The sequence below is a fragment of the Ictidomys tridecemlineatus genome, chromosome 8, assembly GCF_052094955.1.
Source record: "Ictidomys tridecemlineatus isolate mIctTri1 chromosome 8, mIctTri1.hap1, whole genome shotgun sequence".
Lineage (NCBI taxonomy): Eukaryota > Metazoa > Chordata > Mammalia > Rodentia > Sciuridae > Ictidomys > Ictidomys tridecemlineatus.
Window position 1 is genome coordinate 30,580,175 of NC_135484.1, and position 22,208 is coordinate 30,602,382.

A 22,208-nucleotide genomic window follows, 5' to 3' on the forward strand; every position below is an offset into this window, starting at 1 on the left:
ATAGAATCTCTGATAAACCAAAGCATATCTGGCAAAAACTTGCTCATTTTAAGGATGTAAAAAATCCTAGTTCATGTTGAAGCAGGAATAGACTTTTGCAAGCGCATCCTGTTAATGTCTTGAAAAATAAAGTGCCTGTGATAAGAAATCAGATACGTTGTTATACACCTGTTAGAACAAAAAGTACTGTATGCTGACTGTCATAAGGAGTAGGAAGTAGGGACTGGATGCTTCAAGAGATTGGGTAATAATAAAGGGGGAAAAAAAGCATCCTTTCAACTCAGAGGACAGTAGCTGGTTTTATTCCAGACAATGCTGGAGATGCTGGAACTCATTCATACCCAATGAGTAACAAGGGCTTTATACAGGCCACCAGATAGTATCGGTAGGTATCAGTTCAGAATCTGCTGGAAAGCTATCCAAACAGTCAAAGTTGGTATGAAGTATCAGGATACACTGGAAGCAGTCTCAGCACAGATTTTTTTTTTTTAATCTACAAAACCAAAAATTAAGCCAGTTCTCAAATTTGTTAAAGCTAAAAGAAAAAGACATTATATATTTTTGTCTCTACCTATTTATTTCTACCAAATAAAAATACAGGAGACCCAACTAAGTTTTAATTTCAGATAAACAATGAATATTACACGTCTCATGTAATATTTGAGTCATACCAAAGATCTTTTTGTTTTTATTTTAGTCTATTGTTTGTTTTTATTTATTGTTCTGTATTTTAGCTGGCAACTTTTTTCCACATTTTCCCTAGTTTCTTTTCAAAATTTTTGCTGTAGTCTGTCCATAACAAATTTTTTAAAGCAATATGATGTGATGGTCCTGTATTAAGCCTAGATCTGAGAAAATAACTTTGAACATACAGAAAAGTTAGCTCATGAAAGTTTATTTGTTATAGAGCTGGACTATTAATGGAAAAAATATGAAGTCTCTAGGTTAGCCAGCATGAGTGGTTAATCTTTGGATTTTTGCCCAGAGGTTCATTAATTCTTCTTGGCTTGATTTGCATAGATATAAAAGATTCAATAAGAATAGTGAATTGCAGTAACCTTTGCAAGATACTTACATTCTGTTTTGTTGCTCAGTGTGACTAAAAGCAGCTGATCTTCCTGAAAATAACTTTTAGTAAAGTGCTTGCCTCGCATGTGTGAGGCACTGGGTTCAATCCTCAGCACCGCATAAAAATAAATAAAGATACTGTGTGTTCATTTACAACTAAATAAATATTAAAAAAGAAAGAAAGAAAGCCAATATCAAGAGGTAAATGCTAAGTGTTTAAACTATGGATTGAAAAAATCATGTCCCTTGAAATTTTTGTGTCATTCCAATCACCCCCAATAAATAGTATAATTTAAATAAGTGTTATTTAAATTGTCCTTGCATCTCAAAAAGTAAACAAACTTGCCATAGTCAATCTACTTATAAGTATTGACCTGTATTAAAGAAATCAAGACAAAAGAAGAAAATATGTAACACATTGCTCTTGTCTCTTCCATGAACTTTGTATCAGCCATATAAATGAGTTATAATAATCTGATAGAAGAGACACAGTGAGGCCACCCAAAGGCATTCAGGATAGTCAGAAGCAGAGTAATGTTGTAGAAGGATTGTAGTACCTTGTAATTAGAACATTACACTGCACTTACTTTGAATTGCCTTGGAGAAAGCTTTGTTCTCTTGTGCAGTTGTACTTTTCTCTAATTTCCTAAGCATGCAACAGGAAATACTGAAATATTTCTCTCTGCTTATTACTTAATAAAAGTAATCTGGCACCATGGTAGAACCCAAGCACACATTGTTGTTACTTTCAAGGTGTGAGCTCTCTGCTCACTTTGGGCACTCCCAGACTTTATTCTGGAAGATAGCAATTTTCCAAATTCTATCTATAGTGGCTTCTTCTCCCAAGAGAACTTTGTTTAACAGAACTCACAGCAGCTACTCAGGAAGTAAAACTTTACAGAAGTGCATGAAGGTATGCTTCTGCAGGCATTGTTGTTGTAGAAAAGACAAGGTTAACTGGAAATAGAGAAGTCCTTCATTTCATCTCATGTTAAGATCAGTGTATGTAATCAAGGACTGTTTTGAGGTTACATTTATAGTAAGAGTAAGGAGTGACAAGCCAGGTAAAGAAGTAGGAACCAGTTAATCTATACATACTTGAACTTTAACAAAATGATTTTCTGGATTTAATTTCTAGCTAATAGTCATGTTTCAATGACAACAATTTGGCCTAAGGTTGCCCTTGTCAAAATGATACTTTCTGAAGTCTGATGATGATGGCAATTAAAGGTACTTATGATGGTTAATTTTACCTGTTTACTTGATGGAGCCACATGGTTCCCAGATTAAACATCATTTCTGAGGCTATCTATGAGGATGTTTCTGAATAAGATTAGCATTTGAAGCCATGGTGAAATGAAAAAGTTTGCCCTCCCCAACGTGGATAGGTCCTTGATGACCTGCCCAGAGGCAGGGGAGGAAAGAATGAGGAATTTTCCCCTTTCATTCCTACATCAGCACTAAGCTGGGGCATCTCTTCTCGTCTCATGCCCTTTGAATTTAGACTGAATCACACCACTGCTTTTTGGAGTCTCTATCCTACAGAAGGCAGATGCTGGTATTTCTTAGACTCTATAATCAGATAAACCAATTCCTTATAATATGTCATGTCCCCTTTCTCTATCTTTCTCTCTTTCTTTCATATATATATATATATATGAAGGAAAGTCTGAATACCCACTTATATAATTATGCCCACTGTAAACTCTATAGTTTCTGACATGACTGTGTAGTCGAAATCTCTGGTGCTGACATATATGTGTGTGTGTATGTGTGTGTGTGTGTGTGTGTGTGTTCTGTTTCTCTAGAGAACTTTAATGTACAATATTTATACTAAAATTCAACCTGGTGAATTAAGAGATGCATACTACTTCTTTAAGGCAATTATCTGGATTCAAAGCCAACACCCTATGCCCCATTAACGATTCCCTGGGTGGACTACTCTGCTTTTTTCTTTAGCTGGCAAATTAAATAGATAACTGCTAAATTTTCTTATAAGAAAATCAACCCATTATTCCTCAGCATATATTTACTAAAAACAGATACAATGACATTTATCCTTATACATTTGATTGTCACTTTGACATTTCTAGAAAAGATGCAGATTGATAAAGAAGGATTTTTTTTTTTCCTGAGTAAAGGGGCAATATAGAACATGGACCATTACATGAAAGAAATACTGATGTTGTTGATTCATTTTATATCAACACAGATCTTTCTTATGATGTCTCTGACCTAATTGAAAAGCCATTCTCTTGAGACACTGTAGTACTTTCCATCATCCACAGAATACCATTTTTTTTATTCCACTTAACTGGATTAAAAGTGATGCCCTAAATTGTGGCCACTATCATCTCTTTTCATCTCAGCATGACCTTACTTTTACATCCATGCCTTCCTTTAGGTCTAAATACCCACTTACGTAATTATGCCCACTGTAAACTCTATAGTTTCTGACATGACTGTGTAGTGGAAATCTCTGGTGCTGACTCAGAATCTAGATCATTAAAAAGTCACCTACCCAGAAGATTCTGATGCATCTGTGGACTTTATAATATGGGCCTGGGCTAGTCACACTCCTTTTTTTTTAAGTTCTTCAATTTCATTATCAGATATCCCAATGTTGCCAAAATTTTTGCTTTGCCTTTTTATAGTTTCAGTGCCTGACCTGTTCCTATCTCTTTTCACAAAACCAATTCTTACTTTGGATATTCTTCAGTGCGAAGATTAGCAATGCCAGTGTTTATTTTCCAATTGAGACATGTTACCTGATGTCTCAAGTATTCCTCCTGTTACATAAGTCCTAGGCCAAAGGCCCTACTAGAGTGTCCCAGCAAGTCAGGTCCTACCACTTGTCCCCAAAATCACATGGAAAAGTAAGCTTTTCACCAAAAGCAAGAAAGGAACTTCAATTAATATAGCTATTATGGGAAGACAAGGGGACTTGGATTTCTAGCCCATCTTTAGTAATACTGACAGGAGCCCCCAGATTCTATAGAAAAACAATATTAGACTGTGATTCAGAGCAAAGGTGGAGATATATGTAATATATAAAATTCTGGCAGAGGTGCCAAACTTTTTAGCATATTTTCAGTTACTAAGTGGACATTTGCAGTCCCAACTGAATAGTCAATGTTTTTTGTGTTTTTAACAAAAGCAACCTCTAACTCCCCCTACTTTATAAAGCCAAGTGTTTCCTTAAAACCTTTTCTCCTTAATTTCCAAACTTTTTTTTTTTTAAATAATTGTTCCTTTCTATTCCACTGAACTGGATTAAAAGTGAAGTCATTAAAAATGTCTTCTTTTTCTGTGACTTTTTACCTGTTGAAACTTGCTGTCCTAATGACTGGATGTCCAGGTCTTACTAAGGCAGACTCCACACTATTTTCAGAGTAGCATTTGCCTTGCAGTTGCCACCGTACACACTCTGTTCTGAGTACTTTCGAGCTTCTGGAGGGCAGAGATCAAGTTCTGAGCATCTCTGAATCCAGCACCTCACAGAGTCCCTTGTACATGAAATATAATCAAGGGACAATTGAATGGATGACTTTACCTAGGTCTCCTTCTTGGAAATTGCCCCTTGCTTAGCTATGCCAGTGTTTATTTTCATATACTAATCTACTTGACCTGTCCAGCAAAAGCCTCATTCCTGGTCACTCACACAGCTACTAATTACACTCATCTTTCAAGCTTGAACTATCTTAAACAATTTGTATTTAACTATTCTCTAACAAATTTTATCCCTTATTTGATGAAATCTATATCTAACTCTTGAGTTCTTTAAGGAAAATAAGTGCACTTAATATTTTGTGCAATTATTCATAATGTGCATCATAAATGAAGTGTTCAATGATAGCTAGAACATAATCACAAGAGGGTCCTCTCGGCTCACTTCCCTCACGTCTTTTCTCAATTTTCACCTCAATGAAGCTCATCCTGCTCACCCTAGTGAAGACTCCAACCCACCCTTTCCCCTTTTCCTCTCCCCTACTAATTCTTTTATTGGTTATTTTTTTCATAGTCCTGATCACCTTCCTGTGATCTAAGTCTCTAAGACCCTAGCCTGCTGTGTTCATTGGTCTATCAGGAACACAGAGAACAGTGACTGGCAGCGTATGCTCAACAAATATTTTCACAAAGAATGGACCTATTTATAATGAGAACAACCTTTTATAAATTAGAATATTAGAATCCAAAAACTCTGTAATCTAAAACCATAAACATCATCTTGACTTTGCCTGTTAAGATTGACTGAAAAATAAGAGCTTTAAGTCAGGGAGAGGGAAGTAATTCTAATAGTAGATATCGCCTTGCTAAATAATTTCTTAATAATGGGTCATAATGAATTCTTCTGAATGTGTTCCCAACAGGACCCACATATAGTAAAATGGTACCTCTTTGGAATCTTTGGGAAATGAAACATCCTAATTACAGATTTCAACTATTGATCTGAAATATTTACAAAATGTGGCACTACATATTCATAAAGACTATTGTTATCTTTTGGATTGGAATGTCTCCAAAAGGCTGATATGTTGAAAGTTTGATCCTTAGTTGGTGGCACTTCTGGGAGGTGATGGAAACTTTGAGAGATAGGGCCTAATTGGAGAAAACAGTTTACTATGGGCATATCCTTGCAGGGTACATTGGGACCCCGTCTCCTTGTTTTCTCTCCTTGGTTCCAGCCACCACAAACTGAGCAGTTTCCACCCACTAGGTACTCTACCATGATGTGGACCATCACAGGCCCAAAGACAACTGGGCCAACTGACTATAGACTGAAATTTCTGAAACCATGAGCCAAAATAAAACTTCTCTCCTTTTATGTCATTTTTCTCAGGATTTTTTCACAGTGACAGAAAACTTAGCACAACCATATTACTGAATACTAGTGATTTTTCTGCAAGGATATATATTATAATAATACAGTATTCTGAAGAGCAAATGATTCTCTTGCCTTTACTAAAAATAAAATTTAAAAAATAAAGCAAATAAATACATTTAGCATAATTTTATATTATTCAGGTACATACCCTTTAATTGATATTTTAGAGCATGACTTGCTTATTTCTCCTAAAAGCAGTTTCTAGAAAGTAGTTTGGATTGAGAATTAATTTGAATAAAGGTTTAGTGAAGACATAAATTTTATTTTTCTTCCTTTCTATTCCTATCTTACATATTTTAAAGTTTTGTCTTTCCTTTGAGCTGTGTCCAATTTTTAGTTGGTTTTCAGTTTATTAGTATCCTGGCACCTTATCATCCTTAGATTAATAAAGACAAAAGACAAAGGGATATTGATGCTGGTGTGATGGCGCTCCAGGGGACAGCCGAAGAGGCAGAGATAAGAGGTGGACATGGAGCAAGGTCAGCAGGCCCCAGGACACAGTGATGGACAGCAAGAGGGAGAACACTTACCCGGCACTCTGAAAATCAGAACATAAGAAGTACCACCCTATGAAGCTGACTCATAATGGTGATGGGGTTGGAGTGGGGAGCATGGGAGGAATGGAGGAACTTTAGATGGGATAATGGAGAGGGCAGGGAGAAGGGGGGGAAGGGGGTAAGAATGATGGTGAAATGAGTTAAACATCATTACCCTAGGTACATGTATGAAGACACGGGTGGTGTGAAAATACTTTGTGTACAATCATTGACTTGAAAAATTTTGCTCTATATGTGTAATATGAAATGAACTGCATTCTGCCATCGTGTATAACAAATTAGAATCAATAAATAATTTAACAAACAAACAAACAAAAAGAACTACCACCCTATGATGGTGAGAAGGAGTAGGCCACTTCCTAGTTCTGGGAGGTATGGTTTATAGCATGCTTCCCACTGCTGCTGACCAAGAGGGACCAAACCCTTTATCACACCACTGTTGAAAGTCCTGTGCCTACAAGAAAGCCCCAGTGACTCTGAAGTGCTTTAAAGACGGTGGAGACCATGCTTGTGTATTTATTCCTCTGCTCATCTTCTCTCCACCCAGCCATTTTTCATTTTGTTTTATGGAAACCAAATTGACCATTCAGTCCTTTTCCAAGAGCACTGATTACTGTCAGTTCAGGTACACTTTTATAGCTCCAAATGTTCTTTACACTTAGACATAGAAAGGCAGGAAGGGAAAGAGGAAAGAGAGAAAAAAGAAGAAAAGAAAGAACAGAGGAACAGAGTGAGAGAAAGAGACTTCAAGAAAGAGAAAGATAAAAAGTGGCTTTCCCTCAGCCACTGCCACCCCGGTCCAACAGTGATTGTCTTTTTGTTTTAAAAGAATTTTTGATCACACTGATGCATGGGAACATTTCCTAATACTCCTAGCTTCTATTAGGACTCTGAGTACTTATGGGGATCTGTCAGTATGAGAACAACACATCACCTCCATGCCAGTGTAGGCCAATGTAGTAAGCCAGCGCAGGCGGGAGTTCTGTTCACTGAGTCAAACATCATGGAGAGTAAGGAAAATGAGGTTCTTAGCATGTTCTCACAGGCAATAAAGTAGACTGGAGTTTTGGACTTCAGTGAGTTGGCAGGTATTTAAATATTTGGCTTTTTAAAATATTATCTCCTAGGATGAAAAAAAATTATCTAGAATATTTTCCATAAAAAACTAATAGGTACTGTCTTCAAATTAACATTTTAAAAAATTTGTTGTTTGTTTTAATTAGTTATACATGACAGTAGAATGCACTTTAATATATCATATATAATGGAGTTTAATTTCTCATTCTTTTGGTCATACATGGTGTAGAATCCCACCAGTCATACAGTTATATATGTACATACAATAATAATGTCTGATTCATTGTACTATCATTTCTACCACCATACACCCTCCCCTCCCTTCACTTCCCTCTACCTAAACTAACTCTATTCTTTCCTAGCCCCGCCCCTCAGTGTGCATTAGCATTCGTGTATCAGAGAAAACATTCAGTTTTGGGTTTTTTTTTTTTTTTTTTTGGATTGGCTTATTTCCTTTAGCATGATATTCTCCAGCTCCATCCACTTACCAGAAAATGCCATAATTTCATTCTTCTTTAAGGCTGAGTGATATCCCATGGTATGTATACTGCAATTTTTAAAATCTATTCATCTGTTGAAGAGCATGGAGGGCGGTATGGAGATTCCTGAGTAAACTTGGAATGAAATCATCATTTGAACCAGCTATCCCACTTCTCAGTTATACCCAAAGGGTTGAAACTCAGCATATTACAGTGATGCAGCCACATCAATGTTTATAGCAGCTCAATTCACAATAGCTAAGCTATGGGACCAACATAGGTGCCCTTCAAGTTAACTTTTATGTGCTTATGAATGTGACATAAAATAGAAGAGACTGTTAGTTCAATATTATAACTGGAAGAATTACGCAGTTTCCCTTCAGATGTTTACACTTAATACAAGAGGTATTGTGACTCTGCTTCTGCCACCACCTACTGTTTTGCACCTTCTTCCTGTGCCAGCCTGTGTCTCCTGTGTTTTGTTTAGATGCCTATCTCTGAACTCTTGACACTGATAGTTATTCCATCTTCATTGGTACCATGACACTTTGCTCATGAATATGTCTGAATTTATCTTGCTTTTGCTTATATTTATTGAGATGTTTACCTCATCTAAGACGAATTCCATAAAGGCACAGGACTTAGATCTATAATGTACTTAGTTTGTGGTAGAATTTGGATAAATATTTTTTGAGTGAGCAACTGAAAGTCTCAAGTAATGTTAAATATAACATGTGCTTTGTAATTCAGTTCTAACTTGTCTTTTGCAATCCTAAGAAGCCAGCATCTTTTATTTTTTCCATAATGACATACCATTAGAATACATTTAAAATCAATATAAGGTACAGGAAAATGAGAAAAAAAGCATGGATATTAGAAAGTTATTTTTGTACAATTTTAGTTGTATTTATGCTCTACACTTAGTTTTATTCAAATTAAAACTATGTAAGAGAAAATTAACATATACTTAGAGAATTACTGTATACAGAATACAGTGTCACCTGAACTTTGTATGTGACATAGTGCATGATATGTAATTAAGAAAAATATGTTGGTATGCCTAGTTTCCAAAGGTACATGGCAGTTCAATTGTGTTTGATAAACTTTCTAAATTCTCAAAGATTTTATATGGATGCCAGATATCTTTGCCAGAATAATTTCCCAAGCAAGATCATGATTGAAGACAAGTTCATGATTAAAGTTATCAAAGAAACTATGAAAAGCATTGGCCATAGTAAGATTAATTGAAAGATTATGTGTTCTGCCTAATCTTCATTTCTGAGATTAATAGTTAAATAAATGCTTTCACTTTATGATAATTGAGCTAGTATAACCCCATTAAGTTTCTTTTTCATTATTCTTCTGGTAGGTTAATGATTAGGGGTCACTTATGTACCAAAGGAGACATGTCCAACTACTGGACATTAGATATTTCCAAATTGTATCATTGAGTTTGAATATATTAATATTCTCTTTAATGGCTTTCTTATCAATATCAGTAGAAAAAGTATCACCTTTGTGTTTCATAATTTTAGCATAATATTTGTTGTAATTCTATGGAAAAAAGTGACACAGATTATAATTTTGTCAAGTATTTATTTTGGTGTTATATATGTACAACTTAAAAGTAAAATTTAATTACTCTCACAAATAGGATAGAACCATTACAAAATTTCTCTTAAGAAAGCAGCCAAATATATGTTATTTAAATTATTATTGTAAAGAATGTTTCCAATCAACCTGTCTAAAATATGAATTGAGCCCCACAATAATGTGGGTTGATGTAAATGGACAGAGGTTTTTGTGGCTTTTCTGGATAATGGCAGCAAACTGTCAATGACAGATGAGGTGAGAAGTCCATGACTGATGCCGTCGGATGACCACACAGAGTGTGGCCTACCTTCTGCCTCGATCATGTACACGCTCAGTGTTCTGAAAGGAGACTAATGCAGGAAGACTGTTGCCTTTGTCTACCCTTCTAAAGCTTTCGGATGGCCTCCTGAAACATGATGAGATCTACCTCACACAAGCTGGTTCATGATCTAGATTAATGAATGGGTCCCTAGTAGTAGCCACAAATCCTCTGGGCCAGCAAGTTATTGTAAGGAAAAGCCACACATGCATTTTGTAATAAAGTTGTGCATTGTCTATTGAACGAATGAGCAATATATTTGATACTTTTATATAATGCCAGTTTCACATGTAATTACTTTTTTGATGATTAATTAGCATACTAAAATAATTAAAAACAATTGAATTCATTCATGTCTTTCACCTTGCATAATTTCCTAATATAGGCAGAGAAAAAAAATCACTAATCAGTTCATAGAATTTTTGACATTTAAAATAGGACCTTCAAACTAAAAAGAATTTCAGACTCGGGATATATATATATATATATATATATATATATATATATATATGTGTGTGTGTGTGTGTGTGTGTGTGTGTGTGTGTGTGTGTGTGTATATTGTTGTTACTAGAGATTGAATACAGGGGTGATTTACCACTGAACTATATCCCCAGTCTTTTTTATTTTTTATTTTGAGAAAGGGGCTTGCTAAGTTGCTTAGGACCTTACTAAGTTGCTGAAGCTGGCTTCTAACTTCTGATCCCTCCTGGCCCAGCCTCCCAAGTCATTGGAATTATAGGCCTGTAAGACTCCATCTGGCTTTTTTTTTTTTAAATTCAAGTTTAATACTCAGTACCTTAATAGGAACAAATGTGAAACACTGTAACTTTTATGTGAAAGCCATAATTTATGAATAAGTTTTTCATTGAGAAGCTCTCTTATGCTTTAAATAATGTATCTTTCAGTAATAATATCTGTTGCTGCTTTTTTATGTTCTTGTAGGAAAAGTTGTATAACGTTAATGTTGCATAGTGGGTTTAATTTTACAAAATTACAGCTTCATAAAATTCAATGTTAATTTGACTCAAGATGGGCTCATAAAATCACCCACATAATTAAGTATTTGGATTTTTAGACAGAATGCATACTAATAGCCTTGCAGGTAACAATACAATTTCAGGGAAAATAGAAGCTTTGTTAGCATCCCCACAAACCTTCTCCCTCCCAGATTAGCACTGACCACCATGGTGCTATTTAAAGAACTCTGTTAACTTTTGAAGTCATTTTTTACCCCACAGGGCACCAGTGACTTCCTTGCTATTTTGTCCTGAAGGCTAATTCTCAAGTATTGAAGGTTTGGAATGGAAATCAATAGTTTCTGTGAAGTTTATTAGAAACAATTGCCCATTTTCTGGAATCAACAACTTGTTAATCAACAAGAAATACTTACTGAGCTTATCTTACCTGATTAATACATCTGGTGAATTGACAAAAGCCAAATAGGCCATTACCTGAGAGGGCTTAAAATGATCTTTCCTGTCTTCCTGATGCTTCTGTGTGCTTAGCTCGCTGTACCATGGACACATTGAAACAAAAGACCCTTCCAGCTCATGTATTTCAGAGAGAAATGGCTCAGATCCACTTATTCTCAATGATCCTGAACCAGAAGTTTAGCAACTCAGCTGATTTTTGCTTAAATAACTTGCATATTATTATAGTCTTTTAGAGACTCCGACTCATTAATTCTCTATGCCTATTAAGAGCTCTAACATTCAAGACTCCAACATACATAGATTGAAGAGAAGAGATTGGAGAAACAAAGAATATCGAGAAACTCTGATAACACTCATAGCATTAAAATGCACTTCTCTGATCATTGATGTATAGAAATATAGAAAATTACAATTTTAAAGCAGGGGCCCACAGCAGGAAGAAAGTGGGCAATACACACAGACTATTTTCTCTCCTTACTTGGCATTTGAGAATGAGAGTGTGGGAAGCTCTGCAATAGCCCCTTGCTGTTCTGCAGGGTCGTTTCACATAGATTCATCAGCTCTGCGAACAGCCAGGGTCCTCCAGAGGGAAAAGGGGGAAATGGGACTCATTTTGCCCTGTCGACTAAGAGAGGAAAATCCACCTTGGAATCAGCTTGAAGGTTAATAGAGAAAAGAATCATATAAATGCATTCCTTTTCCCCAAGGTTAGGCTACTGTCAGCAAAAGATGATTGAGTTAGCAAAGGCATTTCCCCCCTTTTTTTTCTAAAATTTTCAGCATCATGAATTCCACCCATGCATACTACCCTCTCTCTTCACCCCTCCATGCACACACTATAAAGACAGCATCTGAGTCTGCCAACTCCATAAACCTCCCCAGTGAACTATGCCAGATTTCTCATCAGAAACACATAGCATGATGGGGGAAATAGCTGAAATTGGCTTAAACGGTTTTAAATAGCCATTCCATTATACTGGTGAGGAAGGAAAATGGGAAATGTAAACAAAGCAAATAATCGTGCTCTTTTTGCATCTCTAAAATGGTGCTGAGAAAATATGCAGACTGTGGTTTCAATTGTTCTAAATATTCTCAAAAGAATGCTTCTATTTCCCTTACAGTTAGTGATTACCACAGGAAATAAAACCTTTTGAAGGAATAAATGAGCATATTGCACATGTTAAGCATTTGATTTTATTCATTAGTAGAAAAATTTATATTATATATATATAACAAATTTATTTTTTTTATCATTTTTCAATGCTTAACCATCATGCCATCATATATATTAAAACTTTTACATTTACTTCCGTGACAGCTTTTAGAGGAAGAAATGACTCCTTTTGTCTGGGTGCATTGGTAATGAAGATCCAGGAATACTATAATTCTCTTTTAATGTTCCATTTAAAAACATCCTACTAATTTTCTGCCTAATATCATTGGTGGAAGCAGTATTAGAACTTCTATTAACATCCTTAATGTTCTATCTCATTATTACTTCTTGCTCCATTACTAACACTCACAGATAGGACCTAAACACGTGCAAAAACCATCTGGTCTACTCCAAACCATGAGATCCAGGAGGCCTTGCTATCCAAAAAGGACTTGATTCATTTAGCGTTGCTCATTTAAAATATTTTCTTTGGTTGGTCTAGTGCTTGTTTTAAATACTCAAGTGCTTCAGTTTAAGATTTATTATGCCCATTAGTATTGCTTTGTTGAAACTGTAGTATGCATTCTAACAAGTATCCACAATTTATGATGGTAAGTTCAAAGTTGTATAATTATTGTAGTAATTTCCAACTCATTCAGTTGTCATTTTTTATTTCCAGGCCTTCCCACAAAAACTTTCAAAATTAAAAAGATTCTTGCCCAACTTGGTTTTTCTTCAAAAGTTAATAATTTGAGTTTTTGGTGAAGTGAAACTCTGCCTTAAGATATATTATTCATGTTTTTCATGTTTTACACATTGAGGATGGTCATCAAACCTTAGAAAAACTGGAAAAATGACTAAAATATTTAAATGGTTGGTCACTTTTCCTGAATATGATCTTGTGGATTAATGTTTTAGATTCAGTGGATGAAAGCATAGTGAGCTTTCCTCGGAGATTTTTTTTTTTTTAATTTCAGCTAAGTTCTGGCCAGATCACAGGAAAAAAGAAATGAAGGTCTTCCTGTCCCACCTCATTGATCCACTCTGTAGATAAAGCCCCTGCAATCAAAACGTGTTATGGAACAGTACTACTGTTCTTGGTAATTTGCATCAGTATCCTGGTCCTTTAACATTGCTTTTTTTTTTTTTTTTTTTTTTTTTTTTGCCATTGACCATTTTATAGTCGGTACTATGACATCAATTGAAGGATTTCATTTGCATTTCATAAGTCGTTGAGGAAACAACTGGTCTATGGATTCAATAAAGAGCTTTTTCTTAGTTTTTTAAAGATTTTTTAAATAATATAATGAAATTGTCTCTACAGAACAAAAAGTTATGATAAACTGGAAATTAGAATATAGTGCATATGTGTATATATATGTATATGAAACATAATGTTTCATATGTCTATATATACATATGAACTTTTTTGACTAACCACAGAAAATTATAGATTTTTTAAAGGGAGGAGGGAGAGAAAGAAAGAGAGAGAGAGAGAGAGAGAGAGAGAGAGAGAGAGAGAGACTTCTTTTTCCTTTAACACATATATGCTCCATTGAAAGCTTTCATGAAAGTGGTTTGCCTATAAGTCATCTAAATTTTTCAAAATTTGCTTAGCAGTGGAAATACTCCTCCAAATAAAATTTTATATATTCTAATATATAAAAAGACAATGTGAAATTTCTCTGACTAAAGTAGAAGAAGGGATTCAGAACCTCATCAGTTTAGCCTTTCTTTTGTCAGTCAAGATGATTTCTGAAGCAACTTCATGCAGTCTTGAAGCTCTGCAAAACAAAGCTTGAAATTTATTCCAATGTTTTATTTTCAGTCTTTTGGATACAGAGGTAATGTGAATTAATAGGCATGAGGCAGATTCAGTGTCATGCAAATCAACATCAGATGGGAGAGGTAGCTGGGCATGGTGGCACATATCTTGTTATTTCAGTAACTCAGGAAGCTGAGGCAGGAGGATCACTAATTGAAGGCCAGCCTGGGCAACTTAGTGACGCTCTAAGTAATTAAGCAAGACTCTGTTCAAAATCTAAAAAGGGCTTTGATTGTAGTTCAGTGGTAAAATTTCCCTGGGTTCAATCCCCAGTATTAGAAACAAAACAAAGAACAGGGAGGTAACATGAACATTTTTTCACTTGATGGACAGATCTAAATTCACATCTTAAACAAATCACATCACTTCTGTAGCATCAATTTCCTTCTCCGAAAGTCAGTATTTACCACCTACCTTGCACAAATGTTTCTGAGATTAAATGGAACAATAAAATATGAAAAAACTCAGTACATACTAGTTCCCTTTCCATGCAGCTATCAAGTCTTTTCTTCTTTGGATAATTGAGTGTTTCAAACAATTTTGTAGATCATCTACAAATAACTCTTGTTATTATGCATGCTCTCCACATTGTCTCCTACCAGACCATGATTTCTCACCTGAATCAGAGAACCATTGGTACAGTGCAGCGTTTATGGTGGAAACGTCTAGCATAATCTCTATGGTTAAGCCTGGTACTTTGTTGAGCTATTTTCATTATCTGCAGGTCATAGGTTTTGGATTCACCATCTCTCACAACTACCACCTTCTAGTTTCCCATTTGGTGTTCTTATTCTTTGAAGCAGGTTGATATTTTAGTTATTTTCTCTAAAGAAAAAAGAAAAGAAAAAGCATCATATATTTTTTTCCATTAATAATCCCAAATACTGAGAGATTATCTAAGTACAACAAATGTGAAAGTTACTTAGATTTTAGAAATTGTCAGGAGGCATCTAAGAGAGTGGGAAATCACTGGGGTAACCATTGTAGTCTCCATAATGTAAATTTTGTTGCAGGTATGCAGGTATGAGTCAAGGAGTTGTCAAAAGACCATCTTCTAAGTGCTGAAAAGTTCATCACAATGCCCTTCTAGTTGTATTCACATAGTTTTGCTTTGTTTAAGTCATGGCAGACACTAGAACACTGATAGATCAACAGAAAAGTACATACTCTGATACAAAATGTCTCAAACACTAATCTATAGAGTTGCTCTTACCCTTCTGAAACACCTTTCATTGTGATTCTAAGTGACCTATTCCCCATTGGGTTCTTCTGATCAGAAGTCAAACCTGGTAGAGAGGCTGCTGAGTTTTAATAGTCACACCTGAGAGTAAGTTGCATGAGATTTTAAGATACATTCTCCAAGTTGGGTACTAGTCCTCCTGCCTACTCAGCCAGCAGGATTTTTTAGAAGTATAAATAATATATGTTGCACTTTGACTTTGATTTCATTTGGGAGAAATAAATGTCCAACACTATATGCAAAATGCAAAGACATATCCTTTAATGATAAATTGAATAAGAAAAAGTTAACTATCAAATCTGAAGACTTTTCAGGAACTAACCTTTAAAGCTTTTCTTTAAATTCTGGTTCTAAAATCAAGCCCTCTGGCCTCATTTATGTTATTCTTCTGGTTTTCTTGGTTTGTGACTAATCCTTGATCATTTAGATAAGAACCTCCTCCTAGAACCCTCCAAGTTCCTCCCTAAGCTCTGAGTCTATCCTGATCACTTCTGTCCTTGCTCTTCTTGCATCACTGCAATGTTCTCTCTTCTTCTATTCATTTTATCCAATTTCTTCTCTTTTTCTGAAGTTATATCTCTATTTCCAGATGTTGCGGCTGTTTATATCCTAAGCCTGGATCTCTCTTGACACTATCATCCCAAAGCCTGCTGCCCTCTACTGCTCTCTTTCTTTCTTTGACTTCCTAACTGCTATCTTCTTTTGTTCAAATGTCTTGCTAGGCATTCCAATATGCTCTTACTCCTAATCTGAATGTCACATAAATGACACAATTAGAGCACATGATAGGACATTTTCTAAATCCAACAAATATTTACTCTCCACGTTCTCAAATCCATCAACTTCCCCTGGGTTCTTCCTAGTAAAAAATTCAAGGGCCATCCAGGAGGGTGGTCTTCTGAGGCCTATAATAATAGTTTTACAGTACCAAAATATCTCAAGCAGACAATGAAGAAAAATCACTATAATTCCCTACAAGGGAGAAGGGAAGCTTTTTCATTGAAGCCTTATTATAGGCTAGCATTTCTGAAAATGTTTGATTCTGCATAAAAATTGTTGCTTTAAGATCTTGGAAGCAATAGTCATGACAAAATTCATTATACTTTTGTTCAGTTTGGTGGCACTGAACATGTATGCCACATTTGCATAAGTTTTGTCTGTTTTCTTTATGCCAATATAATAATAGTGCTTTAAGATCCAGAGTGTGTTTATACATAGGTTGCCAAAATGCATAAAACACCATGTAGGTGTCAAATATTGCTATTACTAAGGTAAACATTGTCAGACATTTCTTTCATGGAAAGTATCAGCAAAATAAAAATATTCTGAAGTCAAAAATAGCTTGTTACTGAGGTAATTTTCAAGATTAATTAGGATGATATATCTCCTGTGTTTGATTAAATTTGAGAATATATAGGATTAAGTATTGGATTTATTTTAACTTGTGATCATCTGAGTTTGAGTAACTTATGGAATACAGGGGTACATAGGCTGAAGTATCAGATTTATTCAGAGATTAACTCTGATTACAAAGAATTTTCTCCAGTGGATTTTACATTTACATTGTATATGTTATCAGCTAGCCAGAAAAAAAATAGAACAGTAATTAAACCAATTTGATCATTCTTCCAGGGCTGAATCATTTTTTTTGCTTTGGAGGCAGATGTGAATAATATCAGAGAAATTTATTATAAAGTTTAGAGTTATTTGGTTTTGTTTTCTAGGGGATATGAAAGTTTCAGCTTTTTTTATCTGGTAAGATAGAATAAATATTAATGAAAATATGTTCTGGAATCCTAAACAGAAATATGGTACTCTTAGGAAAACCTCTGTGTTTGATACTCAAGTGAGATGGTTTATTCTCAGCCCTTCTTCTGCTACTAGCAGAAAGGTATCTGGTAGTTTTCTTTGGGATTATTTAAAGTATACTTTTAATATCACAAAATATTACAAAGGAAGCCTTTTAAATGCCTGTTGTCCATATAATGCATATAGAAATCTATGTTCACTGGATTAAGCAGAGCTTTGAATTGAGTGCTGCAGAAAAGGCTTAGACACGACTAATCCCTGGCCTTGCTTGGAGAAAAACAGCCCATGCCTTGATTGCTGGCTCAAATTTCAGTAGTGTAGATTGTACAAGAAGAAAAGCCACCTGCAAAGAACGGTCTTCATAATCTCTCAGGCCGAAGCTCAGGGCCTCTTCAACAATTTTTAACTTGGCATCGGGCAATTATGACCATTCACCTTGCAGTAATGTCCAAGAATTGTATTATAGTCAGATATTTTAAGTATACACTTGACTGCTATCATATTTGCATAACAAATATTTATTGGAAATCATCAAATACTCAAAAGAGTGGGTTCTTACCACCTATAAAACATTTGAGTTAGGAGCTGGGTATACAAAATCTGGAGTCCATCTGCAAAAGCTACCATATTTTGATTAAGGAATCAATGGAAAAGATAGTAAGAAATCTCTGGTTTTAGTAAGACAGGAATTCGAGTAAGAAAAGACTTGAGAGAACAGGAACTTCATTGCATTATTGCTGAGGTATCCTTGCTTTTCACAATTCTTCTCCCATGAGACTCCCTTTTTCTTCATGACATGTCCAAATTCATCCTTTTGTTCTGTCTCTGGCTTGTGGTTTTGCACTCACAATCCTGCTGCAAACTAAACTCTGTGAAGCCTTGAGGTACTTTGCCTGTCCTGCTCATCTTCTCTTAGGAAATGATACTTTAGACAGCCCTGGTTGTCAGATGCTTCAATCCTCACAACCAGTTACCACTCCAGCCCATTCTACACCTGTCCTAGATTCTATTTGAAGAAACAACCAGAATTCTCAGTCTCTCTTCTTATCAGTGAAATGAATTTGGCTGATGTATCATCTCACACAGTAACTCACACATTAGCTATTTACTTAAAAAGATACACGCAATATCTTATGGTATTTTTACTCCTGATTTAAATAAATTTTTGTTTTTCTGATTTATGAAATTCTATAAGGGTTATTTTATATTTTGCTTTTGGTTTTTGTTTAAGGAATAACATACACAAAAGACTTCTCACCTCATGAAAAAAAGATGCATATCCATCCATAAATGGAAAGCTATCTCAGTCCATTGAGGGTGCTGTAACAAATACCAGAGACAGGGTGGCTTATAAATAATAGAATTTCATTTCTCACAGTTTTGGAGGATGAAAAGCTCATGATCAAGGTGCTGGTGGATTTGGTGTCTGGTGAAGGGTTGCTTTTTGCTTCATAGATTGCTGTTTTTTCACAGTGTCCTAATATGATAGATGGGGAGGATTCTGGTCTCCCTAGCCCTTTAAAATGGCACTAATCCCATTCATAAGGGCTTTACTCTCATACCTCATCACCTCTCAAAGGCCTCACATCCTAATTCCATTGTACTGGGCGGGGGGGGGGGTTTCAATACATGAATTTTGAGTGGACAAAAATATTCAGACCATAGCAGATGCTAAGAAGTTTTGAAAGTATAGAAACTATGCCTAAACCTAGGCACTCCCTGAGATAATTTTTCTTTGGATATTGTAACTTCAAAATGCTGCTGGCCTGAACCTGTGGCTACATCCAGCCTCAGATTTCAGAATCTTCTGGTTGCCTAATCTCAAATTAGCACTATCACATGATTTACCACATTGGAGTTCAGTATGATTCATATCTGAATGAGCTGAATAAGGGAGGGTAGAGCTAGTTGTTTGTTATGCTTGTAACTAGGCATTGTTTGTTGTGTGAATGAGACTGTATACAGAAAAATTTTAAAGAACTGATTTCTGTTTATTTGTTATGTAACTTCATCCTTGTTTTCATGTCTTTGTGTGCTTCAAATTTATCTGAAGTTTATAGCACATAATAACAACTCACTATAATTTTCCTGGCAGTCTTATTTAACATAATCATTTAGCTTTTTCAGTATCAGCCATAGCAGAAAATTGCCTCTTTATTCCATACACTGAAAGGAAACCAATCATTCTCTATATGTATAAAACTATATTTTATTCAATTATGCCTATTCCAGAGATGTGCAGGACTTTTCATGTTAATTCAGAATATTTTGGGTAAGATAATACTCTCTGAAACTCATGAGGTTGAAAGGCAACAAATTCTTTTGTTTATCTTTAAAACAATTTACTTGAACTCAACCTTGTAATTTCCTTTTAAACTTCTAATCTATCCTTTAATGTACATTTAAGGGTAGGTTTCAGTGACTTCTTATTCCTCTGACAGAATTTGATGGTGAATAACATTGGTCATGTACTGTTGAAATGAATATTTTCCCCCTTGGTACACTGTGTAATGAGCCTCAACCTGAAAATGAACATCTGTACTATAGAAACAAGATGTGTAAAATTTTAAGGTCAAGTTATTGTGGATGGGAGGAGTTTTCTATGAATATCTGTTAGATTGCAATATTGGTTTCTGACAAATGTACAAAAGTATCTACATGGAGAAGGGATGATATTTTTAAAAATAGTGTTAGATCAATTATACGTCTACTTGAACTTCTAGTCACACCTAGTACAACATATAAAAATTAATTGATAATGTTTGAAGGCTTGAATTGGGTGTCAACTTACTTTATATACAAACAGAGATATGAAAAATTGTGGTATACATGTGTAATAATAATAGTAATGCAAAAAAACCCCAACAAAATACTATATAAAGACACAAATTGGCGTGAACATACTTTACATACAAAGAGAAAAATTGTGCTCTATATGTGTAATAAGAATTGTAATGCATTCTGTAGTCATGTATTTAAAACAATAAAATCAATTAAAAAATAATCTCCTCATGAGAAAAGAAAAGTTAATTGAAAATAATCAGGACCAGTGGAGCATGTCTGTAATCCTGAGCAACTCAGGATACTTAAGCAGGAGGATCGTAAGTTCAGAGCCAGCCTCTGCAACTTAACAACGCCATAGGCAATTTAGTGAGATCTTCTCTCAAAATAAAATATAGAAAGGGCTAAATTAAGTGCTCCTGAATTTAATCCCTGGTACAAAAATAATAATAATAAATATTAAAAATGGATCACACATAAATGCAAAGTCTAAAATTATAAAATTCTAGAAGATTAAATAGAGTAAAATCTTTGTGATCTTAGGATAGGTAAAACTTAATTAGAAATTATATCAAAATCATGATTCATAAACATTCAAAACATCCACTTCAGAAAAAACACATGCTGGGAGAAAGTATTTGCAATCACATATTTCGTAATAGATTTGTATTCAGAATATCTAAAGAATTCTAAAACTTTAATAAGGAAAATTTAAAAACAATAAAAAAATTGGCAAAATATTTGAACAGACATTATCAAGAAAAGATACACAGGTGGAAGATGGATGTGAAAAGATGTTTAATGTCAGTAACTTTTTGGGAAATACAGTTTAAAACCACAATGAGTAACACTATGCACACATTAAAACTGCAAAAATTTAAAAGTCTTACCATGCCAAGTGTTGGTGAGAAGGCAGAGGTACCAAAACTTTCATATACTATTTCTGAGATTCTAAAATGATGCAATAACTTTGGAAAACTGACTATCTGTTAAAGTGTTAAACATGACCTATTATATCATCTAGCCATTCCATGTTTGGTTGTTTACCAAAGACAAGGAAACCACATGTCCATACAAAGACTTGTACAAGAACATTCATAGCAACTTTATTTGCAATATCCAAAAACTAGAAAGAACTCAGTTGCTCATCACTAAAAAAAAAAAAAAAAAGATTAAAACATTTTTGTATAACCATAAATTGGAGTAGTGCTCAGCAGTAAAAAGAAATGAATCATTGACACAACATTGACTAGTCTCAAAAATAATTATGCCAACTAAAGGAAGCCATACAAAATTAATATGCAAATGCCCTGATGTTTACATAAAATTCTGGAAAAATATTAATTAATCTATTGTGACAGAAAGAAGATCAGTAGTTCAATGGTTTTCTGGGCCTGATTGTGGGTGAGAGAAGGAAGGGAAGGACTGGGAAGAATCCAAGAAAACTTGAGGGTTGATGGTTTGTTCATTAACTTGATTGTGATTTGGATGCAAACACATGGTTATGCAAAAAGATGGTTTGTTGCATATTAGTACCTTAATAAGGCTGTTTAAAAATAATAAAATAAATAAAATCATATCACTTTTTGGTTAAAATCTTTCAGAGCCTTTGCAGTCTATAATAGAAGACAGAACCCTGGCATGTCACACAGTGTTATGATATGATGATATGATCTCTTATAATTCATGTAAATATCCATTGTGCCCCTACTACATAGAAAAATTTAGAGCTCCTCTAAGGTAAAATAAATTTTTATTCCTTCTCATTGGGCAGGCATTGATTTTTACCCTGGTTTAAAACCTTTATCTCACAGGCAGATAGACACCTGCTTATTTCTTTGAGACTCAGTTCAAACCGCTTTTATTGAATTTCCCACCTCAATTCACCAAGTAGCTGGGCCCTGCCTCTTTTGTAATCCCGTAGAACCCTATGATTACTTCTTGACAGATTGAAATTATATGTTTAGTTTTTAGTACCCTCCATTAAAT

General features: G+C 34.9%; 1 long non-coding RNA gene across 3 annotated transcripts in view; it reads right to left on the reverse strand.

Annotated features, from left to right (window-relative positions):
• Nucleotides 1-22,208, reverse strand: part of LOC144366031 (uncharacterized) — a 99,784-nt gene that overhangs the window by 13,030 nt on the left and 64,546 nt on the right. For 2 of the 3 annotated variants that reach the window (XR_013424846.1, XR_013424848.1), the window contains one exon: nt 12,659-15,214. This is a non-coding gene — a long non-coding RNA (uncharacterized LOC144366031). Of the gene's footprint in view, nt 1-12,658; nt 15,215-22,208 lie in introns of those variants that run through there. The other variant, XR_013424847.1, reaches the window with a different exon arrangement.